This window comes from Babylonia areolata, chromosome 24, assembly GCF_041734735.1.
Source record: "Babylonia areolata isolate BAREFJ2019XMU chromosome 24, ASM4173473v1, whole genome shotgun sequence".
NCBI classification, from domain to species: domain Eukaryota; kingdom Metazoa; phylum Mollusca; class Gastropoda; order Neogastropoda; family Buccinidae; genus Babylonia; species Babylonia areolata.
Window position 1 is genome coordinate 11,924,928 of NC_134899.1, and position 15,000 is coordinate 11,939,927.

Here is a 15,000-nt window from a genome sequence, read left to right on the forward strand (position 1 = left end):
ACATTCACCTCTTCAGTATAAGAGCCTTCCGCTTGCAATATTTTGATGACGGTAATTGGGGTGAAACGCTGTTAACGTCGTCTCTTTCGCCGTTCGTATGGAGAGAGTTAAATGAATTTATTTGTATTTGTATTTCTTTTTATCACAACAGATTTCTCTGTGTGAAATTCGGGCTGCTCACCCCAGGGAGAGCGCGTCGCAATACTGCAGCGCCACCTCTAGGCCATCACTCCACATGGCCATCTCTCCACATTCATTACATTACATTACCGTATTCATTTCCTCATTTTTAAATAGTTAGTTAGGTAGGTAGGTAATTAGTTTATCCATTCCATAACAAATCGCTATAGATGTGATGGGATTTGTGTGAGGTTGTTTTGTTTTTTTGTTTTTTTCAAACGGGATAGAATAATACAATTGTGAGGTGACTCTCGTCCAGTCCTCTTTCTCTAAATATCCCGCCCCTCTGTCTGTCTGTCTGTCTGTCTGTCTGTCTGTCTGTCTGTCTCTCTGCCTCACCCCCTCCCCCGACCCTCCCCTTCACTCTCTCTCTCTCTCTCTCTCTCTCTCTCTCTCTCTCTCTCTCTCTCTCTCTCTCTCTCTCTCTCTCTCTGTGTCTTCCAATTAAACATGTTATTGAATCTCTTGTCTCAGTCCTTGTCTCTGTCTGTCTGTTTCTCTCCCTCCCTTCCCCCGCCCCCCCCCCCCCCTCTCTCTCTCTCTCTGTGCCCCCCCCTCCCCCCACCCCCTCCCCCTTTCAATGTCCTCCCCACAAAAATGTTATTAAGTCCATGAAATAATGCACACTATTGCTATGCCTGCTTGCGTGCCTGTGTGCCGTGCACACAGGAGAATAATGAGGCTCCATTGCAACCCCGGATTGGCACTGGTCCTGCACGGAACACAGGACAAAGGAGTCTGCCTTTGTCACGTCATGTCCGGTCCCTTTCATCGCTCTATGAGTTACGTCCCCCTCCTCCTTCCTTCCCCCTCCTCCTTCCCTTCCCCCTCCTCCTTCCCTTCCTCCTCCTTCCCTTCCTCCTCCTTCTTCCCTTCCTCCTCCTCCTTCCCTTCCTCCTCCTCCTTCCCTTCCTCCTCCTCCTTCCCTTCCTCCTCCTCCTTTCCTTCCCCCTCCTCCTTCCTTCCCCCTCCTCCTTCCTTCCTCCTCCTCCTTCCCTTCCTCCTCCTCCTTCCCTTCCTCCTCCTCCTTCCCTTCTCCCTCCTCCTTCCCTTCCTCCTCCTTCCCTTCCCCCTCCTCCTTCCCTTCCTCCTCCTTCCCTTCCTCCTCCTCCTTCCCTTCCCCCTCCTCCTTCCTTCCCCCTCCTCCTTCCCTTCCTCCTCCTTGCCTTCCTCCTTCTTCCCTTCCTCCTCCTTCTTCCCTTCTTCCTCCTTCCCTTCCTCCTCCTCCTCCTCCTTCCCTTCCTCCTTCCCTTCCTCCTCCTCCTTCCCTTCCCCCTCCATTCCTTCCCCCTCCTCCTTCCCCCTCCTCCTTCCCTTCCCCCCTCCTCCTTCCCTTCCTCCTCCTCCTTCCCTTCCTCCTCCTTCCCTTCCCCCTCCTCCTTCCCCTTCCCCCTTCTCCTTCCCTTCCTCTCCTTCCTTCCCCCTCCTCCTTCCCTTCCTCCTCCTCCTTCCCTTCCCCCTCCTCCTTTCCCTTCCCCCTCCTCCTTCCCTTCCTCCTCCTTCTTCCCTCCCCCCTCCTCCTTCCCTTCCTCCTCCTTCCCTTCCTCCTCCTCCTTCCCTTCCCCCTCCTTCTTCCCTCCCCCCTCCTCCTTCCCTTCCTCCTCCTTCCCTTCCTCCTCCTCCTTCCCTTCCTCCTCCTCCTTCCCTTCCTCCTCCTCCTTCCCTTCCTCCTCCTTCCCTTCCCCCTCCTCCTTCCCCCTCTTCTTTCCCTTCCTCCTCCTTCCCTTCCCCCTCCTCCTTCCCTTCCCCCTCCTTCTTCCCTTCCTCCTCCTCCTTCCCTTCCTCCTCCTTCCCTTCCCCCTCCTTCCCTTCCTCCTCCTCCTTCCCTTCCCCCTCCTCCTTCCCTTCCCCCTCCTTCTTCCCTTCCTCCTCCTTCCCTTCCCCCTCCTTCTTCCCTTCCTCCTCCTTTCCTTCCTCCTCCTTCTTCCCTTCCTCCACCCCCTCCTCCTTTTTATCATCATCAGCATCGTTATTATCAGCATAAGGAGTCGTAGCAGTTGCAGCAACAACAACAGCAGCAGCAGCAGCAGCAGCACTGGTGTGTCTGGTTAATTATTAATATCTGGAGATATGAAGGAAAGGGCTTTTGAAATCAGTGAGCGGAGGAACTAATTGAAGTACGACTTCACTGTCTAATGTGCTGTTTCTTTCTTTCTTTTTTCTTTCTTTCATTACTTATTGATTGATTCACTTATTCCTTTATCTGTTTATTTACTTGTTCATTTACTCATTAATTAGTTAATTCATTTATTTATCTATCCGTTTATTTATCTGTTAAATTATATGTTTATTTCTTCCATTAGTTATTGATTGATTGATTTATTTGTTTACTTATCTATATGTTCTTGTTTTCTTCTAATCTATTTGTTTTTGGGGGTTTTCATTTAATCAGAATGTGTGTATTTGTTATTTTGTCATGAACTGGGAAACAGAGAGAGAACCAGATTGAGAGGGACAAAGACAGGCAGATATACAGGAGATAGAGACACAGAGACAGACAGGAACAAATAGACACACAAGCACACACACACACACACACACACACACACACACACACACACACACACACACACACACACACACACACACACACACACACACACACACACACACACACATACAAACACACACACACACGCACACAGAGAAAAAGAGGGAGAGAGAGAAAAAAAAATAACGCGTTTGATAAGCCGGTGCATTCGGAGTATTAAAGGTTTACATAGACAGAAATAGGGAAGAAGAAGAAGAAGAAGAAGAAGAAGAAGAAGAAGAAGAAGTACATAAGCACATCCAGTAAGCTCTGCCGAAAATGACCTTAGAAGCGAAATCTGATACGCGGCTGAAAATCAACTCCAGAAAGGCTGCGAACGCTTAAACAATACAGCAACAAACCACACACACACACACACACACACACACACACACACACACACACACACACACACACACACACACACACACACACACACACACACACAAAGAAAAACAAAAGACGTGAAATTAAAAGTAAGATAAATCAAATGAAAAGAAATAAAACAAATAGAATAAAACCAAATGAAATAAAATAGAATGAAATAAATCAAAACATTATAAAATTGAATTTAAAAAAAAATATCTATAAAATAGAATTTAAGAGGAAAAAAACATGATAATAATATAGAATAGAATAAACTGTAACTTGGGCACGCAGTACTGTTTGGCGCGTGCGGCGCACGTGCCAACTTGCGAGCCAACCCACACACTTCATGTGCGTCCTTGACAGAAGCGTCAGTAGTCCTCCTGCTCCTCTCCTCAGTCCCCCAGTACCACCCACACCCCCTCCCCTTCCCACCACGCACGCCCCGCCATTCCCCCCTCCGACCCCCAACCCACCCTCCCCGTCTTCTTACCACTAACACAAAGATGGGAAAGTATTTTCTTTAAAGACACGACTTTTTTCATTGCAAGCAGCGTAGCCCCCCTCCGCCCCTCCGTCCCCCCGACCCCCTGCCCACCGTCAACACTCGCTTCATCCCTCCCCCCCCCCCTCTCTTTCCCTCTCCCCTTTCTCTCTTTCCCGGGGCAGGTGACGTACTCGGAGACCCATCATTGGGGCACTGCCCAATTTTCTGCCCCACTGAGGCTGTGAGAGAAAGAAGGAGGTGCAGCGACAATTGTTCGATTTGTCAAGTAAACGAGGCAGGGAGAAAGAGTTGGTGGAGTATGGTGGGGGTGGGATGTGGGGTGGGGGTGGGTGGGGGGGGGGTAGGTTAGGTAAGGATGGGGTGGAGGTGCGGTGGGGCGTGGGGGGGGGGGGGCTGAGTAAGGAAGGAGACAGAAAGAGAACAAGAAAAGAACAGAGAGAGAGAGAGAGAGAGAGAGAGAGAGAGAGACGCTTGACGCTTTGACACTTAAACACTTTAATGTCAATGGCCATGATCGAGGTCCTTAGGACATGGGTGAATGCGTCAACTTACTTTCAATTTATAACACACTATTACAATAAATGAATGAAATGGTGAAAGCAAATAATAAAACAAAACAAAGTTCAGAGAGAGAGATAGAGAGAGAGAGAGAGAGAGGCAAAGGCAAGACAAGGCAAGGAGTTTATTTCGTGTGTCCCGTGGGGGCATTGAAACATTACATACGTTTATCCTTTAGACATATCCAATAAATACAAAAAGAGAGAGAATGTGTGTGTGTGTGTGTGTGTGTGTCTGTCTGTCTCTGTATCTCTCTCTCTCTCTCTCTCTCTCTCTCTCTGTATGTAGTGGTGGGGAGTTTGGGGTGGAGTGATCGCTCAAGCGTTGAAGTTTACGGTCTGCAAGCGAGCGGCTTCGCACCCCCCCCCCCCCCCCACTCCCTCCTCCCCCACCCCCCACACCCCTTAGCTCCTTCCCTTCCTCCCTCCCTTACCACCCCACCCTCCTTTCCTCCCCAACCCCCCTCCTCTCCTTCTGCACGCGACACGTCTACTTCTTTCTCACAGGCGAATTTACCTTTTTCTTTTTTTCTTTCTCTCTCTCTCTCTTCTTTTTTTTCTTTTAAAGTTTTAAATGACTTTGAAAGCGAAGAGAAGACAAAGTTATTGGCCTGAACAGTGTTGTGGCAGATTGCTGGCTTCTCAATCTCTGTTGTCTGTGGGTCGGAGTTCTGTTCCCACGGTTCTGTGTTTCTATGGTACCTTTATTTTATTTTATTTTTTTTTAAACTTATTTTATTTTATTTCATTAAAAAAAAAAAAAAAATCTGTATATCTGAGTGGCATCATAGGACGTCCCTCCCAACCCCTTTCCCAGCCCCCCCCCTCCCCCCCCCCCTCCATCCTCCCCTACCCTGCCTCCCCCCCCCCACTCCCCCCGTCCCCCCCGACCCCACCCCCTTCCTCTTTCTGTCTGTTTCTTCCGCTTGTCTTTTTTTTTCCTAGGTAAAAAAAAAAAAAAAGGAAAAAAGAAAAAAACTCCACCGAGACGTTGATACCGCTGTCTTTGTTTCTCACTTTCTGTGTTTGTCCTCAGCTGTCTGTCTGTCTGTCTCTGTCTGCCTCTCTACTCTCTCTGTTTCTCTCTGACACCCCCTGTCTTTCTCTGTCTCTCTGTCTATGTCTTTCTGCCTGCCTGCTGGCCTGCCTGTCTGTCTGCCTGTCTGTCTGTCTGTCTATGTGTGCCTGTCCGTTTCTGCTTCTCATTCTGTCTCTACCTGTCTGTCTGCGTCAGTTTGTCCGTCTCTCTCTCTCTCTCTCTCTCTCTCTCTCTCTCTCTCTCTCTCTCTCTCTGTCTCTCTCTGTTTCTCCCTGTCTTTCTCTGAGTTTTTGTCTGTGTCTGTTTGTCCGCTTGTCCTGTCTGTCTTTTTTTTTTTTCACTCTCTGTCCCTCTCTTTTTGCTTCAGTCTGTCTATCGCGTGCTTGTTAATTCACCACCCCCACACCCCCATTCTCCTGAGAGAGAGAGAGAGAGAGAGAGAGAGAGAGAGAGAGAGAGAACAAACAGAGAATTACGCTGTCCTTCAAATTTCCCTCCAACCCGGCGGTAACTACGACAACAACAAAAACAGACAGCCCCCCCCCCTTCCCCCTCTACCCCCTTCCCCCTCCCGTCCCCCCCCCCCCCACCCCCTCTACCCTCCGACCCCCCTTACCCCCATGCCCGAAACTCCTGAATCCGAACTCAGCCTCCACCACTCCTGTACTGTACACGATGTAGCGGTCGCAGGGCGGCGAACTGCTTGACACGCTCCACAAGCCGCCCCAGCCATGATCCAACCGCCGCCCTCACAGCTCCGGCCCCCCCCCCCCCCCACAGCAAATCAAACACCCCACACAGACCAGGCAAAGCGTGACGCTGTGAAAACCCAAGGCCCTCCAAACTCCCCCCCCCCCCCCCCCCCACGCACCCCCCACTCCCCCGGCCCCCCCCCTGACAAAGACTTGTCAAACTTCTCCCTGCCCTGAAGCAGTCTCACCCCCCCCCCCTCCTTCTTACCTCCTTCTTCTCGTTGTGTTGCTGCAGCAGCCAGCCTCTTGATTGTGATGTCAAACTAACCATTCAGTGGGCATGACGCGGGCTTTTCTCAGCTGAGCCGTGGAAAGCAAATAGCTCACAAATTTGTTTGCCCGTGGGGGAGCACGTGTAAGCTATCGCTACAGCTATATCCCACTGCTACCGTCTGTCGGTCTGTCTTCTCCCCCTCCTCATGTCCTTACAAGGTTTGGGTTGCTCTGAAGTGCCCCTTCGGTTGTGTTTGCAACTGGGAGACTGACATGTTGTTGGCCGCTGGATTCATTCGTGGGTTGGCGAGCGAGTGGAGTGTGTATCAGAAGTGCTGTTCTCCAAGGTTTGAGAACTGAGGTGTTAGTTATATTGGGGTGAGGGGTTTGTCAGTGCGTTCGGCCGGGAACAAAATTGATACGTGACAAGTTTGTCCAGACCGTGAACTGAAAGTGAATGTTGTGAAGTTCGTATCACCACGGTCTGGTAATAATAATACATTAACAAACAAACCATTTAAAATTAATGGTATCGCTGCCTCATTGCGCTGACATGGTGTGACATGGTGTGTGTTTGTGTGTGCGCAGAGGACAGAAGTGAAAAGTGACACGGCGAAGCGCGCTTCACGGATCACAACGAGCGACGTCAGTTTGGCATCGAACAGTCAGCAGTTGACTGAAGACGGTGGTGTACCCATCATCATCATCATCATCATCATCATCGTCACAACTGATTGGTGGAGGTAAGCGATAGTCAGCATCCGTGGTTTCCGTGATTCGTATCTGATGTATATCCGTCACTGTATCAGTCTGACCGCATCTGAGTGACTATCTGTGTGACTGTGTCTGTGTGATATTATCTGTGTCACTGTATCTGTGTGACTGTATCTGTGTGACTGAATCTGTGTCACTGTATCGGTGCCACTGTGCATCACAGCATTCTTGAAGAGCGGGGTCCCTGTCGGTTTTTGTGACATTAATTTTGTTTTGCTTGCTGTGGGATGGATCAGACACTTTGCTTTGGCAAATTAGAGACGTTCCTTCTTTTGGCAAAGGTATGGCTTGGTCGTTTTATTTCGTTGTTGCTTAATTGTTTGTTTGTTTGTTTGTTTTCCTGTCTTTATTATAGTTTCTTTGTGATTTGCGTGTTTATAACATGCCGGGTTTTTTTTTTTAATCTGTGAAAAAGGCAATCCAGAAAAAAGACCCGCTTCCTTCACTGATTTGTTTGTTTGGTCGTTTGTATTGACTTTTAGCTTACATTTAGTCATGCTTTCTCTCGCTCGACTCTCTCTCTCTCTCTCTCTCTCTCTCTCTCTCTCTCTCTCTCTCACATACACACACAAGGCACACACACACACACACACACACACACACACACACACACACACACCTCATTTATCCGTCTGTCTGAGTGGACGCGTATGGCATCGACCACAACGTACGCACGCTCGCTAGTTCTTTTCCGACGCAGCTCAAAATGAGCGCCTTGACCACCTGCAACTCGGAGAAGCTTTAGACGTCAAATTTGAAGAAAAAGGCAGTCTTAATGAGCCACTTGAAACGAATGACCTGTACCCAGTGTCGTGGAACAATCTCCAGTCGAACATTCTTGGTCAACAGGATTTGTCACAGAAAATCCTGAAAATGTTTCGACATTATCAAAACGTGATTTGCCTCTTTTTGTTTTATTTTGGGGTGGTGGTGGTGGTTGTGGTGGTTGTTTTCTCCCGAATAGACTGGATTTTCAAATTGCTGAGAGCTCATCTTTCTTGTATGACCAAGCTCCAATCTAGCACTCTAGCAAATTAGCATCTCTTCTAGGTTTCAGGCAAATTGGGTTGGGATCCGATGCAGTAATTACCGAATGACAGGTACCGGAAATTACGAAGGGAAGGTTGTTGTCCAAGTTGAAATATTGAGTTGAAAGCTAGAGATTACTGTGATGAGATCGAACTTCGTCCAGTTTTGGTTTTTCGATTTCTTTATATACTTTTCATTTTTCGTCTTTTATTTCCATTATATTATTATTATTATTCTTTTTTTTTTTTTTTAATTTCTATGTATCGTATTTTTCTTTCTGTCCCCCCACCCTCTCTCTTTCTCTGTCATCCTTTGTGTTAAAGCCAGTGGGTTTGGTGTGTTTGTGTGTGTGTGTGTGTGTGTCACTGTGTGTGTGTGTTGTGTTGTGTTGTGGTGTGTGTGTGTGTGTGTGTGTGTGTGTGTGTGTAAAGGTGAGAGAGTGTGCGCGCCGGCGTGCGTATCTGTGCTTGAATATGTGTGCGTGTGTGCATATTTGCGTGCGCGCGCGTGTGTTTGTGTGTTGGTGCACGCCTCGCACACCGAAGTGCTTTTATATTTTGTGACTTGACGTTGAGATTGTAGACCTGTCAGCCAGGATGGTGCTTCTTGTCACATGCCTGGGTTCATGCTGACCCACCCAACTCTTCTCACCTCCCCGCTCCTCAAATCATGCATCTCTGCGGTTGTTGTTTTTTGTTTGTTTTTTTTCCATTTTTTTAACTGTCAAGATTATCTTTGTATTGACCTTTCAAGATGTTAGTGGTGGTGTCTTTTTGTTTTGTTTGTGTGTGTGTGTGTGTGTGTGTGTGTGTGTGTGTGCGTGTGTGTGCGTGCGCGTGTGTGTGTGTGTGTGTGTGTGTGTGTGTGTGCTTTGTGTTTTGTTTTGTTTTGTTGTGTGTGTGTGTGTGTGTGCATGTGTGTCTCCTTTGAGATTAATGAATGAATGAATGGATTGATTGATTGATTGATTGAATACTTATCTATTAGAACATTTAATATATTTATTCATTTAGCAATACATCTATCTAGTTATTCATTTATATAATATTTGGTTATTTCATTGCTTCATTTATCTAGTTCGGTATCTATCTCTGTATCAATCTTTCTATTTCGTTATTCGTTCGGTCATTTCTTTCTTTTATTCTATTCTGTCTCTTTTTTTTTTGTTGTATCGGTTGCTGACCGTATAGGAAGCGAAGGACAGTTTTCAGCAAAGAAAGCCGCTTAGTTTATCTTAGCCGGATTTCTGCCTTAAAACAAAAACAAAAAACAAAACAAAAAAAAAAACCCAAAAACCCCGACCTGTTCTGTGCTGTTCTTACTGTTGTCTTGCTGCCGGTCACAACTACGGTGACCCGCGGGAGTCAAAAGAACTATCGGTCATGATCGTTCACAGTCACGGCTGAAAGGGTGGGGTTGGGGGGTGGGATGGAATTGGGGGGGTGGGTAGGGGAGGGAGGAGAGGGAGGGGGGGAGGCTGAGATGGGTAGTTAGGTGAACTGCTAGTTGACAACAAGACTGACAGTCCGCGCTTTTGTTTTGAACCATCAAGGATCATCAATGGAGCTATAATTATCCACATTTTTTTTTTTTTTTTTTTTTTACCCTCGAGACGGAATGAATAGTGTTTACAACAAGACGTGATATTCACTCCGTCAGTTCACACAGAGGAGTGGAGTTGGTTGGGGGGTGTGGAGGGTGGGGATGTGAATTTTGGCAAGAATGGGAGCAAAAGGTGGTATTTTTTTGTATTTCTTTTTATCACAACAGACTTCTCTGTGTGAAATTCGGGCTGCTCTCCCCAGGGAGAGCGCGTCGCTATACTACAGCGCCACCCATTTGGGGGGGGGGGGGGATATTTTTTTCTTGCGTGCAGTCTTATTTGTTTTTCGTATCGAAGTGGATTTTTCTACAAAATATTGCCAGGAACAACCCTTTTGTTGACCAGGATTCTTTTACGTGCACTAAGTGCATGCTGCACACGGGACCTCGTTTTATCGTCTCATCCGAATGACTAGCGTCCAGACCACCACTCAAGGTTTAGTGGAGGGTTGAGAAAATATCGGCGGCTGAGCCGTGATTCGAACCAGCGCGCTTAGATTCTCTCGCTTCCAAGGCGGACGCGTTACCTCTAGGCCACCACACCACAACGATGGGTAACAGGTAACAGGAGGAGTAAAATAATAAAAATAAAAAAATAAAAAAGAGAAAAAAATGGGGGTGTGAAGGGGGCAGAGGGTGGGAGAGTGAGGGGGGTGCGGGGGGCGGAACGCGCTTGTCATGAAAACTTTAAACGCCTTTAATTATTATTACTTTTTTTTAAATTTTTTTTTAAATAGTGGTGAATATTATTAACCCCCTCCACCCCAAACACCCCCCACAGCCTTTCCTTAGTTGAGGTGCACGCTCTTGTGCACATGTGTGTCATGTCGGAGGGCGCAGGAGAGCGCACGCGTCTAACATGCGCTGATGTGTGCAATCGCGCGTGCGCGTGTGTGCGTGCATGTATGAGATACGGTTTGGCTGAGCCAGAGACAGAACTGTCCCATTTTCCCAACCCCCCTCTCGCCCCCATACCCTCCACGCTGCTGCTGCTACTACTACTACTACTACTACTACTACTCCCTCCGCCCCCACACCCTCCACGTTACTACTACTACTACTACTACTACTACTACTACTACTACTACTACTACTACTAACCCCTCCGCCCCCACACCCTCCACGTTACTACTACTTCTACTACTACTACTACTACTACTACTACTACTACTACTACTACTACTACTACTAACCCCTCCGTCCCCACACCCTCCACGCTACTACTACTACGACTACTACTACTACTAACCCCTCCGCCCCCATACCCTCCACGCTACTACTACTACTACTACTACTACTACTACTACTACTACTACTACTACTACTACTAACCCCTCCGCCCCCACACCCTCCACGCTACTACTACTACTACTACTACTAACCCCTCCGTCCCCACACACCCCACGCTACTACTACTACTACTACTACTACTACTACTACTACTACTACTACTACTACTACTACTACTACTACTACTACTACTACTACTTTGTTCTTTTTCTTCTTCTTCTGCACTACGTAAACAATTTGTGTACCGCGCATACGGTTTGTCATCTACTACTACTACTACTACTACTACTACTACTACTACTACTACTACTACTACTACTACTACTACTACTAACCCCTCCGTCCCCACACCCTTCACGCTACTACTACTACTACTACTACTACTACTACTACTACTACTACTACTGTTTCTTCTTTTTCTTCTTCTACTGCACTACGTAAAAAATTTGTGTACCGCGCATACGGTTTGTCATCTACTACTACTACTACTACTACTACTACTGCTACTACAACTACTACTACTACTACTAACCCCTCCGCCCCCATACCCTCCACGCTACTACTACTACTACTACTACTACTACTACTATTGTTCTTTTTCTTCTTCTACTGCACTACGTAAAAAATTTGTGTACCGCGCATACGGTTTGTCATCTACTACTACTACTACTACTACTACTACTGCTACTACAACTACTACTACTACTGTCATTACTTTTGCTGCTGTTGCTGCTTTCTGCTACTGTCCCTCTTACTACTACTACTACTACTACTACTACTACTACTACTACTACTACTACTACTGCCTGTTGCTCCTGCTGCTAATGCCACTACTACTACTGCTGCTGCTGCTACTACTACTACTACTACTACTACTACTAACTGCTGTACCGTAGATGCAACCCGAAGTGTAGGTAGAAAGAACATGCTTGTAAAAAAAATAAAGTACGACTGACAGACAGTGCACATGGGATTTGTCCATGGCGTTCATGGAGCAATGTCACACCGACAGGCTTGCTTGTTGTGGTTTTTTTGTGTGTTTTTTTTTGGTTTTTTTGTTGTTGTTTTTTCCATGCAGCACTCAGACCACTGATGATGAAAGCTCTGCGCAGTTAACTGATGAGTTCAACGTGCCGTGCCACTCAACCTCGGTGTTGCGTGTGATGGATTTATTAATTTCGAAATATCGATCGTTTAAATTAAGGAGAGGTGGTGGGTGGGGGTGGGTGGGTGGGTGGGGGGGGGGGGGGTTAGAGTAAAATACTATAAGAAAAAAAACGAGAAAAAAAAACGGTCGTAGCACTAAGGCAAGAAAACATCGGAGTGGTGGTGGTGGTGGTGGTGGTGGTGGTTGAAAATCGATTGCTGGTGTAGAGTGTGGGGGATGGAGGTGGGGGTGCGGGTGCGGGTGGAACTGGTGAGTGGGACAGTGCAGATAGGGGGTGCATGGATCAGTGAATGAGTTTGTGTGTGTGTGTGTGTGTGTGTGTGTGTGTGTGTGTGTGTGTGTGTGTGTGTGCGAGCAACAGAGAGACAGACAGACAGACAGAACGACAGACAGAGAGAGAGAGATTGAGAGAGAGAGAGAGAGATAGAGAGAGAGAGAGAGAGAGAGAGAGAGAGAGAGAGAGAGAGAGAGAGAGAGAGAGAGAGAGAAACTCGAACATTTTAATGGCTAGCCATCTTACCCGTGTGAAGGGTGGGTGGGTCGGGGGATCGGGGAGTGGGACGTAGGGAGATACAGGGACAATAATTATATCAGACAGGGTGAAACACAAGTCATCGCCGTGAAACATGCATGTTTCCTTGCTTGAAGATTCAGATTCAGATGGTTTATTCATTAAGGCCAAAGCCCCATATAAACGAGGGGCGATAACAACATTAGTGTATGTCACCAGAACTGTAGCAAGTAATCATGACAATTTTATCTCTTAAGTGAAAAGCTTTATATAAATATAGGGCCAAATTACGTATAATTCCGTCATCTGTAGATGCCATCAGCAGATTAAATCGAAATGAACATGGATATATATAATATTTCTTTGGGATAAATTTTTCACGAAGAACACATAAAACGGGGCATTTCAAAACAAAGTGTACTTCATCTTCTATCGACTCTTTACACAATGGACTCCTTGCTTGAAGAGCGATAGAGAGAGAGAGAGAGAGAGAGAGAGAGAGAGAGAGAGAGAGAGAGAGAGAGAATCAAATCATGGTGAGAGAGATGAATTACTCATATAGGCCATAGCCTCTTAGAGAGTGGGTGAGAGAGAGGGAGACAGACAGACACAGAGAGAGACAGCCAGACAGGCAGGCAGGCAGGCAGGCAGGCAGGCAGATAGATCACCGATATAAAGGCCATCTTTTACGGAGGAGGAGGTGGAGGCGGATGTGTTTTAGAAGATTAGGTATGAGGCGTGCTTGGAGTTGAAATTGGGGAAGGAGATTTATCAAAATGGGATGGGCAACAATACTAAATTATGTTAATGGTCGTATGCATAATCTGTTTTCATCACCGATATTTCAAGTGTTTTCATAATGCCTATACCCGTTTTAATTTTTTCTGTGTATAAAATATCAACGGAATAACGTTACATGTACAACGTCCCGCCCTAAGGGTCAGATGGTATCACATATGCACGCGCGCGCGCACACACACACGCACACACACACACACACACACACACACACACGCGCGCGCGCGCTCGCAGTAAACAGAACAAGAGAGGCGAGGCCTTCAAGACTCACTTGTGATACACTTAAAAAAAAAAAAAAAAAAAATACAAGCTTTTTATGTTTTGAGTATAATTTCAAAATGTAATGTTTAACTCTTTCCATACGGACGGCGAAAGAGACGACGTTAACAGCGTTTCACCCCAATTACCATCATCAAAATATTGCAAGCGGAAGGCTCTTATACTGAAGAGGTGAATGTTGACAAAGAATACCACAATTCTGACGACGGAAGCTAAAGGTTGGGTCATTCAGACACCCACAGGACATCCGAGGGGTCTGTTGAGAGGAGAAGAGAGGACTGGCCGTACTGAGTGAGTTAAGATGAGAAAGATCAGCTTAAAGCATATTAACTCCCCTAGCATTACAGAGTAATTTCCCTTTTTTTACTACCTGCACCAAAACGTTTGCAAAATAAATAAAACTTCCATGCTTAGCAAAAGGAGTGCCTGTTTGAACAAAAAATGATAATGATGACTGCTCTAGCTGTTGGGTCAAATATCAGATCAAAGTGCCAAGTTTAGAGAATGCAAAAAATATAAATATAACAGTAAATGCAGTTTGCATATAATTAGGCTTCATTTTTCATTTTTGTTGTGCCCATCCCAGAGGTGCAATATTGTTTTAAACAAGATGACTGGAAAGAACTGAATTTTTCCTATTTTTGTGCCAAATTTGGTGTCAACTGACAAAGTAGTTTCAGAGAAAATGTCAAAGTTAAAGTTTACCACGGACACACAGACACACACACACACACACACACACACACACACACACACACACACACACACACACACACACACACAAACACACACACACACACACACAACCGAACACCGGGTTAAAACATAGACTCACTTTGTTTACTCAAGCGAGTCAAAAAAGACTGTCCACAACGTTTACTCAACTCGGCTTTCCCGTACCTCGCTCATGGAAGGAGAAACAGCAACTTCTGGGCCTTCCATGGCAAGAGTGATTGGAGCGGAGCTGACGACAACGAAGAGTCATCCCCACCCACACACACAAACACACACACACACACGCACACGCATACACACACACACATACACACGCATACACACACACACATACACACACGCACACGCATACACACGCATACACACACACACATACACACACACACACACACATACATACACACACACACACACATACACACACACACACACATACACACACACACACACACACACACACACACACTACCACCACCACCATCACCTTCGTCATCCCGTTCCCTCCAGTCCTTCTTCTGCCTGCTCTCCTTCCTCTCTGTCGCTCTGACCATCGAGCTCAACAGTATCAGTCAGCGCTGTGGCTCCGACGGACCAGGAAGTGGTATGTTTTGTAAGATATACGTCTTTGTCTCTGTCTGTCTCTCTGTCTCTGTCTGTCTCTCTGTCTCT

The 15,000-nt window shown here is 46.6% G+C and overlaps 1 protein-coding gene across 2 annotated transcripts in view; it reads left to right on the plus strand.

Annotated features, from left to right (window-relative positions):
- The window catches only part of LOC143299016 (protocadherin-7-like), a 299,686-nt gene that overhangs the window by 132,026 nt on the left and 152,660 nt on the right, over nt 1-15,000 (plus strand). For both annotated transcript variants that reach the window (XM_076612091.1, XM_076612090.1), the window contains exon 3: nt 6,734-6,888. The gene's annotated coding sequence lies outside the window, so the exon portion shown is untranslated. The remainder of the gene's footprint in view (nt 1-6,733; nt 6,889-15,000) is intronic.